General features: G+C 36.5%; 1 pseudogene; it reads right to left on the bottom strand.

Annotated features, from left to right (window-relative positions):
* LOC100015017 (high mobility group protein B1-like) overlaps positions 1 to 6,553 on the bottom strand; it is a 36,328-nt pseudogene extending 29,775 nt beyond the window's left edge.
* Between the last annotated feature and the right edge of the window lie 5,543 nt (positions 6,554 to 12,096).

The following is a 12,096-nucleotide window of genomic DNA, read 5'->3' as shown; positions in this document are numbered from 1 at the left end:
AGCAACCATGTTTGCTTATGATTTCATAATGACCTGGGAAGACAACTGGCATCAGTTATTTCTTTCTCTTTACCCAGAAACATATAGCAGTCCTTGACTCCTCACTTGAATGTAGCCAAGAAGGAAATGAAGAAATCTTGCTTTTGGCCAATTAAAGTCTTTCAAATTCATCCTTTGTTCTGACTCATTAGTCTATTTCTTCACTATGTGAAGCCTTCATAGAATCTCTGCATACTCTGACATGGAATGCAGGGTCTCTCAGCTGGATGACAGTGAATAAAATGTTGGGCCTAATGTTAGGGGGCTCTGAGTTCAAATCCAGCCATGGACACTTGCATGATCCTGGGCAAGTAACTATCTCTGCATGCCTCAGTTTCCTCATCTGTAAAATAGTTACCCTTATCTCCCAGGGTTGTACTGAGAATAAAATGAGATAATAATTATACAACAATTGGCACAGTGCATGGAATTTAGTGTTATATGAATTTTAGCTATAATAATAAGTTTATTATTATTTCATTCCTAATTGGGACAATTCATAAAGAGGTTATCTATACAAGGAATGCCTCAAAAAGATATTTGGTAAATCATACCCATTTCTTATACAGGAGTCAGATTGGAGCTTTAGGAATAAATATTTTTTCCTTTTAAACATTATTTTATTTGGTCATTTTCAAACATTATTCCTTGGAAACAAAGATCATTTTCATTTCCTCCACCCCCTCCCACCACCCCTCCAATAGCTGATGTGTGATTCTACTGGGTATCACATGTGTCCTTGATTCAAACCCATTTCCATGTTGTTGGTATTTGCATTAGGGTGTTCATTTAGAGTCTCTCCTCAATCATCTCCTCTCAGCACCTGTAGTCCAGCAGTTGCTTTTCCTCATTTTTTTTTACTCCCACCATTTGTCCTCAGCTTATGGATAGTGTTTTTTTCTCCTAGATCCCTGCAGAATGTTCAGGGACATTGTATTGACACTAATGGAGAAGTCCATTATGTTCAATTATACCACAGTGTATCAGTCTCTGTGTATAATATTTTCCTGGTTCTGCTCCTTTCGCTCTGCATCACTTCCTGGAGGTTGTTCCAGTCCCCATGGAATTCCTCCATTTTATTATTCCTTTTAGCACAATAGTATTCCATCACCAACATATGTCACAATTTGTTCAACCATTCCCAATTGAAGGACATCCCCTCATTTTCCATTTTTTTGCCACCACAAAGAGAGCAGCTATGGATATTCTTGTACAAGTCTTTTGCCTTATTATCTCTTTGGGATACAAACCTGGCAGTGCTATGGCTGAATAAAAGGGGAGGACAGTCTTTTATTGCCCTTTGGGCATAGTTCCAAATTGCTCTACAGAATGGTTGGATCAATTCACAGCTCCACCAGCAATGAATTAATTTCCCAACTTTGCCACATCACCTCCAGCATTCATTACTTTCCTTTGCTGTCATGTTAGCCAATCTGTTAGGTGTGAGGTGATACCACAGAGTTGTTTTGATTTGCATCTCTCTGATTATCAGAGATTTAGAGCACTTTTTCATGTGCTTATTAATAGTTTTGATTTCTTTGGCTGAGAACTGCCTGTCCATGTCCCTTACCCATTTATCAATTGGAGAATGGCTTGATTTTTTATACAATCAATTTAGCTCTTTATAAATTTGAGTAATTAGACCTTTGTCAGAGGTTTTTGTTATGAAGATTGTTTTCCAATTTGTTGCTTCCCTTCTTATTTTGGTAACATTGGTTTTGTTTGACTCTTTGTATGTCTTCCTTGGTTTTAGTCTTTCCCTTCCCATAGGTCTGACATGTATACTATTCTGTGCTCACCTAATTTACTTATAGTTTCCTTCTTTATGTTCAAGTCATTCACCCATTCTGAATTTATCTTGGTGTAGGGTGTGAAGTGTTGATCCAAACCTAATCTCTCCCATACTGTCTTCCAGTTTTCCAAGCAGTTTTTGTCAAATAGTGGGTTTTTGTCCCCAAAGCTGAGGTCTTTGGGTTTGTCATAGACTGTCTTGCTGAGGTCACTTACCCCAAGTCTATTCCACTGATCCTCCTTTCTGTCTCTTAGCCAGTACCAGATTGTTTTGATGACCACTGCTTTATAATATAGTTTGAGATCAGGGACTGCAAGGCCACCTTCCTTTGATTTTTTTTTTCATTATTTCCCTGGATATCCTTGATCCTTTGTTCTTCCAAATGAACTTTGTTATGTTTTTTTCTAAATCAGTAAAAATTTTTTTGGAAGTTCCATGGGTATTGCACTAAATGGATAAATAAGTTTGGGTAGGTTGGTCATTTTTATTATATTGGCTCATCCTACCCATGAGCAGTTAATGTTTTTCCAATTGCTCAAGTCTAGTTTTAGTTGTGTGGAGAGTGTTTTGTAGTTGTGTTCATATAGTTCCTGTGTTAGTCTAGGGAGATAGATTCCTAAGTATTTTATTTTGTCTAAGGTGATTTTGAATGGGATTTCTCTTTCTAATTCTTGCTGCAGAGCTGTGTTGGAAATATATAGAAATGCTGATGACTTATGCGGGTTTATTTTGTATCCTGCTACTTTGCTAAAGTTGTTAATTATTTTGACTAGCTTTTTGTTTGATTCTCTAGGATTCTTTAAGTAGACCATCATAACATCCGCAAAGAGCAATACCTTGGTCTCCTCCTTGCCTATTTTAATGCCTTCAATTTCTTTTTCTTCTCTAATTGCTACTGCTAGTGTTTCTAGTACAATGTTAAATAATAGAGGTGATAATGGGCATCCTTGTTTGACTCCTGATCTTATTGGGAATGCATCTAGGTTACCCCCTTTGCAGATGATGTTAGCTGATGGTTTTAGATATATACTGTTTATTATTTTTAGGAAAGACCCTTCTATTCCTATGCTTTCTAGTGTTTTTAATAACATTGGGTGTTGTATTTTATCAAAGGCTTTTTCTGTGTCTATTGAAATAATCATGTGATTTTTGTTGGTTTGCTTGTTGATATGATAAATTATGTGGATGGTTTTCCTAATATTGAACCAGCCCTGCATTTCTGGTATAAATCCTACTTGATCAAAGTGAATGACCCTCCTGATCACTTGCTGGAGTCTTTTTTCTAGTATCCTATTTAAGATTTTTGCATTTATATTCACTAGGGAGATTTGTCTACAGTTTTCTTTCTCCGTTTTTGACCTGCCTGGCTTTGGAATCAGTACCATGTTTGTGTCATAAAAAGCATTTGGTAGAACTCCTTCTTTGCTTATTATGTCAAAGAGTCTGTATAGTATTGGGGTTAGCTGTTCTTTGAATGTTTGATAGAATTTACCTGTGAATCCATCAGGCCCTGGGGATTTATTCTTAGGGAGTTCTTTGATGGCCTGTTGGATTTCTTTTTCTGATATGGGGTTATTTAAGAATTCTATTTCTTCTTCTGTTAGTTTAGGTAATTTATATTTTTGTAAATATTCATCCATATCACCTAGATTGCCATATTTATTGCCATGTAATTGGGCAAAGTAGTTTTTAATGATTGCCTTTATTTCCTCTTCATTGGAGGTGAATTCCCCCTTTTCATCTATGATGCTGTTAATTTGCTTTTCTTCTTTCCTTTTTTTAATTAGATTGACCAGTATTTTGTTTATTTTAATTGTATTTTCAATGTACCATCTTCTAGTCTTATTCATTAGTTCAATAGTTTTATTAATTTCTCCCTTAATTCTCAGGATCTCTAGTTTGGTTTTCTTCTGGGACTTTTTAATTTGTTTGCTTTCAAGTTTTTTGATTTGTATTTCCAATTAATTGATCTCCGCCCTCCCTAATTTGTTAACATAAGCACTCAGGGATATTAATTTTCCTGTGAGTACTGCTTTGGCTGCATCCCATAAGGTTTAAAAAGGATGTCTCACCATTGTCATTTTCCTCAATGAAATTATTAATTGTTTCTATGATTTGTTCTCTAACCGATTTTGGAATATCATATTATTTAATTTCCAATTAATTTTTGATTTGGCTCTCCATGTACCCTTACTGATCATTATTTTTATTGCCTCATGATCTGAAAAGGTTGCATCATTATTTCTGCTTTTCTGCATTTGTATGTCATGTTTCTGTGACCTAGTATATGGTCAATCTTTGTGAATGTGCCATGTGGTGCTGAGAAGAGGTGTATTTCTTTTTGTCCCTATTCACTTTTCTCCATATGCCTATTAACTCTAATTTTTCTGAGATTTCATTCAGATCTTTTACCTCTTTCTTATTTATTTTTTGATTTGATTTATCTAAATTTGATAGTGGTTGGTTCAGGTCTCCCACTAATATGGTTTTACCATCTATTTCCTCCTTCAATTTTCCTAGTTTTTCCATTAGAAATCTGGATGCTATACCATTTGGTGCATACATGTTGATTAGTGATATTTCCTCATTGTCTATACTTCCTCATTGTCTATACTTCCTTTTAACAATATATTTACCTTCCCTATCCCTTTTAATCAGGTCTATTTGTGCTTTGGCTTTGTCAGATATCATGATTGCAACTCCTGCCTTCTTTCTATCACTTGAGGCCCCAAAATTCTTACTCCATCCTTTAATTCTGACCTTGTGAGTATCTACCCGCCTCATGTGTGTTTCTTGAAGACAACAAATGGTAGGGCTTTGGATTCTAATCCATTATCCTCTTCATCTACGTTTTATGGGTGAGTTTATCCCATTCACATTAAAAGTTATGATTATTTCTTGTAGATTCCCTGGCATTTTGATATCCTACCCTAATTCTGACCTTTCTTCTTTAGCTATAACCTTTTAAACCAGTGATTTACTTTAAATCAGTTCACCTAGTCCCCTCCCTTGACATGCTTCCCTTTCTAGCCCCTCCCTTTTTTGTTCCCTTCTTGTTTGTTTGTTGGTTTTTGGAGTTTTTTTTTGTTTGTTTGTTTTAGGGTCTGTTAACTTCCCTCCCCCCTCTCCTTTACTTCCTTTTTATACTCCCTTCCCCTCCCCCCTCCTTCCACAGAGTTCTGGTCTTTTCTTTACAAAAACTTGGAAATCTTCTATTTTGTTGAATGCCCATACTTTCCCTGGAAGTATATAGTCAGTTTTGATGGATAGGTGATTCTTGATTGAAGACCAGTTCTCTTGCCTTCTGAATATCATGTTCCAGGCCTTACGGTCTTTCAGTGTGGAAATTGCTAGGTCTTGTGTGACCCTGATTGGCATTCCTTTATATCTAAATTGTCTTTTTTTGGCTTCTTGTAAGATTTTTTCTTTTGCTTGAAAGCTTTAGAATTTGGCAGTTACATTCCTGGGAGTTGTATTTTGAGGATTTATTGTAATGGGTGTTTTGTGAACTCTTTCAATGCCTATTTTGCCCCCTTGTTCTAGAATCTCTGGGAAGTTTTCTTGGATGATATCTTGCATTATGATATCAAGATTACTGTTTATTTCTGACTTTTCTGGTAGACCAATGATTCTCAGATTGTCTCTCCTTCCTCTCTTTTCCAGATCTGTCACCTTGTCAGTGAGATATTTTATGTTATCTTGTAATTCCTTAGTCTTTTGACTTTGCTTTATTAATTTTTGCTCTCTTGCAAGATCATTATCTTCCAGTTCCCTGATTCTGACCTTTAAAGACTGGTTTTCCTTTTCAGTTTGGTCTGTCATGCTTTTTCAGGCTTCAAACTGTTTCTGCAATTGCATGTTTTTGTCCCTCAGATTGATGAATTCCTTTTTCATTATTTCTCATTTTTTTCTGCCAGAAGGCTTCTATCTTTTTGATAACTTCCAATTTAAATTCTTCAAGAGCTTGTGGAAAATTTCCTTTTCTTTTAGAAGGTTTTGGAGCATTTGTTTGTGCTTCCTCTTCTATTTCCTCTGTATTCTGTATTTTCCCTCCATAAAATGTATCCAAAGTCACCAACTTCTTCTTTCTTTTCTTGGTGTTGGGAGGCTGTTCCTGAGCACTGTTTGCCATCTCTATGTTTTTTTTTCTCCCCTTTCCAGTCAGAAATATGAGTGAGGAGACCTTGCTTTCAGTGTAAGGGTCTAATGATCAAGGCTTTAGCCTCAGGCAAATTCTCAGTTCTCCACAGCTGCACTGTATTCCTAGGGGAGCCCAGGGTCTGCCCTCCCCTGCCTGCAGGCATTTTGGGTCTTACTGTTCTCAGGTGTAGGTCTTTGGTGGTCTTAGTTAACTCCCAAGACCTGTGGGTGTTCCTTGCTCACTTCAGGGAATCCCTTTGTGCACTCCTTGATTATAGCACACTAGTTCTGGACACCTGAGATCTGAGTTCCCCTTGCCTGCCTGCCAGGGTTTCAGGTGTTACTACTCACAGGAGTAGGTCCTTGGTGGTCTTAGTCAGGTCCCTGGACCTGGGGCTGCTCATTGTTCAGTCCTGGGGTGCCCCTCCCTCACTTAATGATTTTGGCCAGTGCTGACTTTAACTCTGGATCCGTAAGTCTGGTGAGTGGGGGAGAGTGGGTCAACTTTTCATTCCCTTATATTGTGGAAATGCCGGAATCCCACCTACCTTCAGTGCTGCGCCTTAGTGTGGGTCCCTCCATTCTTATGAGGATGGTTGTTTTTTTTTGGGGGGGGGTCTTTTGAGGTCATCTGTGTCGTTGGGTCTGAGGAGAGGAAGTGAGCTGTGTCTACTCTGCAGCCATGCTTACCTGGAAGTGAGGAATTAATATTTTAATCCTTTTGGAAATAGATTCACAAAATCTAAAATTAAGTGATGGACAGCTAGATAGTATAATGGTTAGAGCACCAGGCTTGGAGTCTAGAGGATCTGAGTTCAGATCTCGTCTCAGACACTTATTAGTTGTGTGTGACCCTGGGCAAGTAACTTAATGCCTATTTGCCTAAATTCCTTATCTGTAAAATGGGGACATACTGGAGGAAGAAATTGCAAACTACTCCAGTGTCTGCTAGGAAACTCCTATGGACAAAGCCAATAAAGTGGCACAGTTCAATAACTAAATATCAACAAAAAAATTGTTACTACTTAAAATTTTTTTCTACTATGTCTTTTCCCTTATCTTTAGCAATAAATCAACAAACATTTATTAAGTGCCTACTATGTGCCAGACCCTGTTAGGCAGAACAGAACACTCTCTGCACTCAAGGAGCTAACATGTTAATCTCATTAATCTAAATCACTAAGGCTCATCTCAAGTCCTTTCCATGGAAGCAAATGTTATTGGAAACAAGATGATATTGTATTATTTGACAGACTCTCCCAAAGGAGATAATGCATTAAAAATAAGTAGGTTTGGTTTGGGGACTGTTTCCAATTTTGTATCTTTGGCAGGATTATACTTCCCCTGGAAAACGACATTAATTGAAGCCTGAGCTCAAAATCTTTTGAAAGACAAAGCTATGGGGATTATACTAATATATTCAAGGTGTCTCTAGGCTGTGAGTGGAGCTAATAATAAGCTCCCTGGAAAATGTGATGAGGACCCAGGCAGATAATCAGACTCCAACACAATCAGTTCCTTGTTCAGTCAGGACCAGGGTTTCCGAAGCAGGTTGATGGGTACTATCATTCTGCAGGTTGACTTCACTTGCCTGGGAGTGATTTTTCACATCCATGGCAAAGGGGACCATCATCCTTGCTTCCCACATTTAATGTGTCAACAGGCTGTTTGATCTCAACAACTGGCTTCCTCTTAAAGCAAAAGACCACCCAGCACAGAATTGAAACAATAGTAGGATGTGAAAGGAAATTGGAGGAAGATTTGGATGCAATTTCCTAAATCTCTTTTTACATATTTTTGCTGTTCTTAGACTGTGCCCATAATTGGCTAGATGTGATAGACACCGAGACCTGCCCTGTTTGAACTTCAATTCTATGGCAGATTAGTATTGATAAAGACAAATAGATTTATAAAAGGGATGACATGGGACAGTTAGATGCCTCAGTGGATTGAGAAGTAGACCTGGAGAGGAGAGGTCCTGGGTTCAATTCTTGCCTCAGATACTTCCTAGCTGTGTGACTCCAGAGAGGTCACTTAATCACTACCTGCCTCAATTTCCTTAGCCAAGAAAAGAGGTCTGTGATAGTAACCACAGTTTTGAAAGGATCAAATGAGATAATAACTATAAAATGTTTAGCACAGTGCCTGGCACATAGTAGGTGTTAGCTATCATTTTGGAAAGTTACCTGAAACCTGGTTTATAAAGTCCAATTTAAAATAACTAAATAAATTAATGCCCATTCTAAGTTTTCAGAACTGATCCAGAAAGAAATCTGTGGTGATTTTCATTCAATTCCTTCTGACTAATGGTGACATATTTCAAGGTTGTTTTATATTTGTGTTTTAAGCAATACACAAGAGTTTAGATGTCTTTCTTCTAAAGTTCTCCTGAGATGCCCTTCACTTCCCAAAGGTAATGCAGAATCAAACATGGGCTTTGACAGGTTCTACCAAAGCTTCAGACTTCAGTGATACAGCTAGACTATAGGCTTGTCATTCAAGGTCTAGTTTGTAGAGACTCATAATTAGGGGAGATTAGTTCTTTACTTTTGATTATGACAACTCTCATAAATAGTTTACTAAGGTTGCATCAATGAAAGGCATGTCTGCATTAATAAAATCACAGATTCTTTTTTGTTTGTTTCTTTCTTTTTAAGTTTTTAATTAGTTATGGTAGAATTTTTTTATGGTTACAAGATACATGTTCTTTCCCTCCCCTCCCACCAATCCCCTCCCATAGTTGAAGGGCAATTTCACTGGGTTTTATATGTTTCATTGATGAAGACCAATTTCCATATTATTGATGTTTGTACTAGGAGGATGATCATTTAGTCTATATCCTGAATCATGTCCCCATAGAACCATGTGATCAAGCAGTTGTTTTTCTTCTGTGTTTCTATTCCCAAGGTCCCTCCTCTGAATGTGAATAGCATTTTTTCTCATAAGTTCCTCAGAATTGTTCTGGATCATTGCATTCCTACTAGTAGAGAAGTACCATTGTACCACAGTGTGTCAGTCTTTATGTATAATGTTCTCCTGGTTCTGCTTCTTTCACTCTGAATCAAGTCCTGGAGGTCATTCCAGTTTACATGGAATTCCTCCAGTTCATTATTTCTTTGAGCACAATAGTATTCCATCACTGACAGATACCGTGTATTTTGAGGGCATCCCCTCATTTTCCAATTTTTTGCTATCACAGAGTGCAGCTATGAATATTCCTTTACAGGTCTTTTCTCTTATGATCTCTTTGGGGGTACACACCCAGCAGTGCAATGGCTGGATCAAAGGGCAGGCAATCTTTTAGCATACTTTGGGCATAGTTCTAAATTGCCTTCCAGAATGGCTGGATCATTTCACAACTCCATCAGCAATGCATTAATGTCCCCAATTTGCCACATCTCTTCCAATGTTTATTACTTTCCTTTGCTATCATGTTAGTCAATCTTCTAGGCATGAGGTGATACCTCAGTGTTGTTTTGATTTTCATTTCTCTGATTATAAGAGATTTAGAACACTTTTTCATGTGCTTAATAGTTTTGATTTCTTTATCCGAAAATTACCTGTTCATGACCCTGGCCCATTTATCAATTGAGAAATGGTTTGATTTTTTTGTACAATTGACTTAGCTCTTTATAAATTTGAGTAATTAGCCCTTTGTCAGGAGTTTTTGTAATGAAAATTGTTTCCCAATTTGTTGCTTCTAATTTTGATTGCATTGGTTTTGTTTGTACAAACCATTTTTAATTTAATGTAAACAAAATTATTTATTTTGTATTTTATAATTTTTTCTATCTCTTGCTTGGTCTTAAACTCTTTCCTTTCTCACTGATCTGACAAGTATATCATTCTGTTTTCACCTAATTTACTTTTAGTTTCCTTCTTTATGTTCAAGTCATTCACCTATTCTGAGTTTATCTTGGTACCAGCTTCTAGTCTTATTTATAAATTCAATAGTTCTTTCACTTTTGATATTATTAATTTCTCCTTTAATTTTTAGGGTCTCCAATTTAGTTTTCATCTGGGGATATTTAATTTGTTCACTTTCAAATTTTTTAATTTGCATTCCCAATTCATTGACCTCTGCCCTCTGTAATTTGTTAATATATGAATTCAAGGATATAAATTTCCCCCTGAGTATTGCTTTGGCTATATCCCATAGATTAAAAAAAAAGTTTTGTTTTAAACCCTTACCTTCCATCTTGGAGTAAATACTGTGTATTGGCTCCAAGGCAGAAGAGTGGTAAAGGCTAGGCAATGGGGGTCAAGTGACTTGCCCAGGGTCACACAGTTAGGAAGTGGCTGAGGCCAGATTTGAACCTAGGACCTCCCTTCTCTAGGCCTGGTTCTCAATCCACTGAGCTACCCAGCTGCCCCCACATCCCATAGATTTTGAAAAGATGTCTCATCATTTTCATTGTCTTCAATGAAATTATTAATTGTTTCTATGATTTGTTCTTTAACTAACTGGTTTTGGAGAATCATATTAATTAATTCCCAATTAATTTTTGATTTGTCTCTTCATGTACCCTTACTAATTATTATTTGTATTGCATTATGATCTGAAAAGGTTGCATTTATTATTTTGCTCTTTTGCACTTGTTTGTAATGTTTTATGCCCTAGTACATGGTCAATCTTTGTGAATGTACCATGTGCTGTTGAAAAGATGTATTCCTATTTGTCCCTATTTATTTTTCTCCACATATCTATTAACTCTAATTTTTCTAAGATTTCATTCATATCTCTTACCTCTTTCTTATTTATTTTTTGGTTTGATTTATCTAGAGGAAGGTTCAGGTCTCTCATTAGTATAGTTTTACTATCTATTTCCTCCTTCAAATCCACTAGTTTCTCCTTTAGAAATTTGGATGCTATACTATTTGGTGCATAGCTGTTGAGTACTTATATTTCCTCATTGTCTATACTGTCTTTTATCAGGATGTAATTACCTTCCCTATCTTTTTTGATCAGATTTATTTTTACTTTGGCTTTGAGGCCCAATAGATCTTGCTCCAGCCTTTGATCTTTATTCTGTGAGTGTCTTCCTGCCTCATGTGTGTTTCTTGTAGACAACATCTGGTAGGATTTTGGTTTCTAATCCGCTATGCTATTTGTTTTTGTTATATGGATAAAGTCATTCCATTCACATTCAGAGTTATGATTGCCACCACTGTATTCCCCAATATTCTGATAACCTCTCCTAGTTCTGTCCTTTCTTATTTTACTATATCTTTTGAAACCAGTGGTTTGCTTTTAATCAGTTCCCCTAATCCCCACTCTTATTAAACTTCCCTTTCAGCTCCCTCCCTTTTTTATCCCCTTCTTATTTTTTTAGTGTCTATTAAATTTTCTCCCCCTCTCTTTCCCTACTTTTTTGTACTCCCTATCCCACCCCACCATTAGTTTTTCCCTTCTCACTTTCCCTATAGGGTATAATAGAATTCTATATCCCAATGTATCTAGATGCTCTTCCCTCTCAGAACTGATTTCACTGAGGATAAGGTTTAAGTATTTCCTATTAGCACTCTCTTCCTCTCCTTCTTATAATAGTATTCTTTCCCTCTCCTTCCCATGCACCTCTTTGTGCAATATAGATTATCCTATTTATCTTATTCCTTTAAGTTTCTTGGTGCCATCTTCTATTCCTTCTTTTTTCTTTTATTTTTTCTTTTGCATATCGTCTTAGACCACTTATTACACAAATCTTCATCTATGAATGATTCTCCTAATTGCTATAATAGTGAATATAATTTTTGAGTGTTACAAATAATATTTTCCATATATTAATATAAACAATTTGATCTTATTGAAGCCCTTAAAGAAGAAAGTTTAAATAAATAAAAACATTTTCACTCCTTTCCTCTTTCTTTCTTATTTACCTTTTCATGTTTCTCTTGTTCTTTGTCTTTGGATATCAAACTTTTAGTTCTGTTCTTTTCTTTACAAATATTTGGAAATCTTTGATTTTTTTGAATGCCCAAACTTTCCCCTGGAAGCATATAGTCAGTTTTAATGGGTAGGTTATTCGTGACTGAAGACCCAGCTCTCTTGCCTTTCTGAATATCATATCCCAAGCCTTAAGGTCCTTTAATGTGGGAGCTGCCAGATCTTATGTGATCCTGATTGG

The sequence above is a fragment of the Monodelphis domestica genome, chromosome 6 (genome assembly GCF_027887165.1).
Source record: "Monodelphis domestica isolate mMonDom1 chromosome 6, mMonDom1.pri, whole genome shotgun sequence".
Taxonomy (NCBI): Eukaryota; Metazoa; Chordata; class Mammalia; order Didelphimorphia; family Didelphidae; genus Monodelphis; species Monodelphis domestica.
This window is presented reverse-complemented; position numbering and strand designations above follow the sequence as displayed.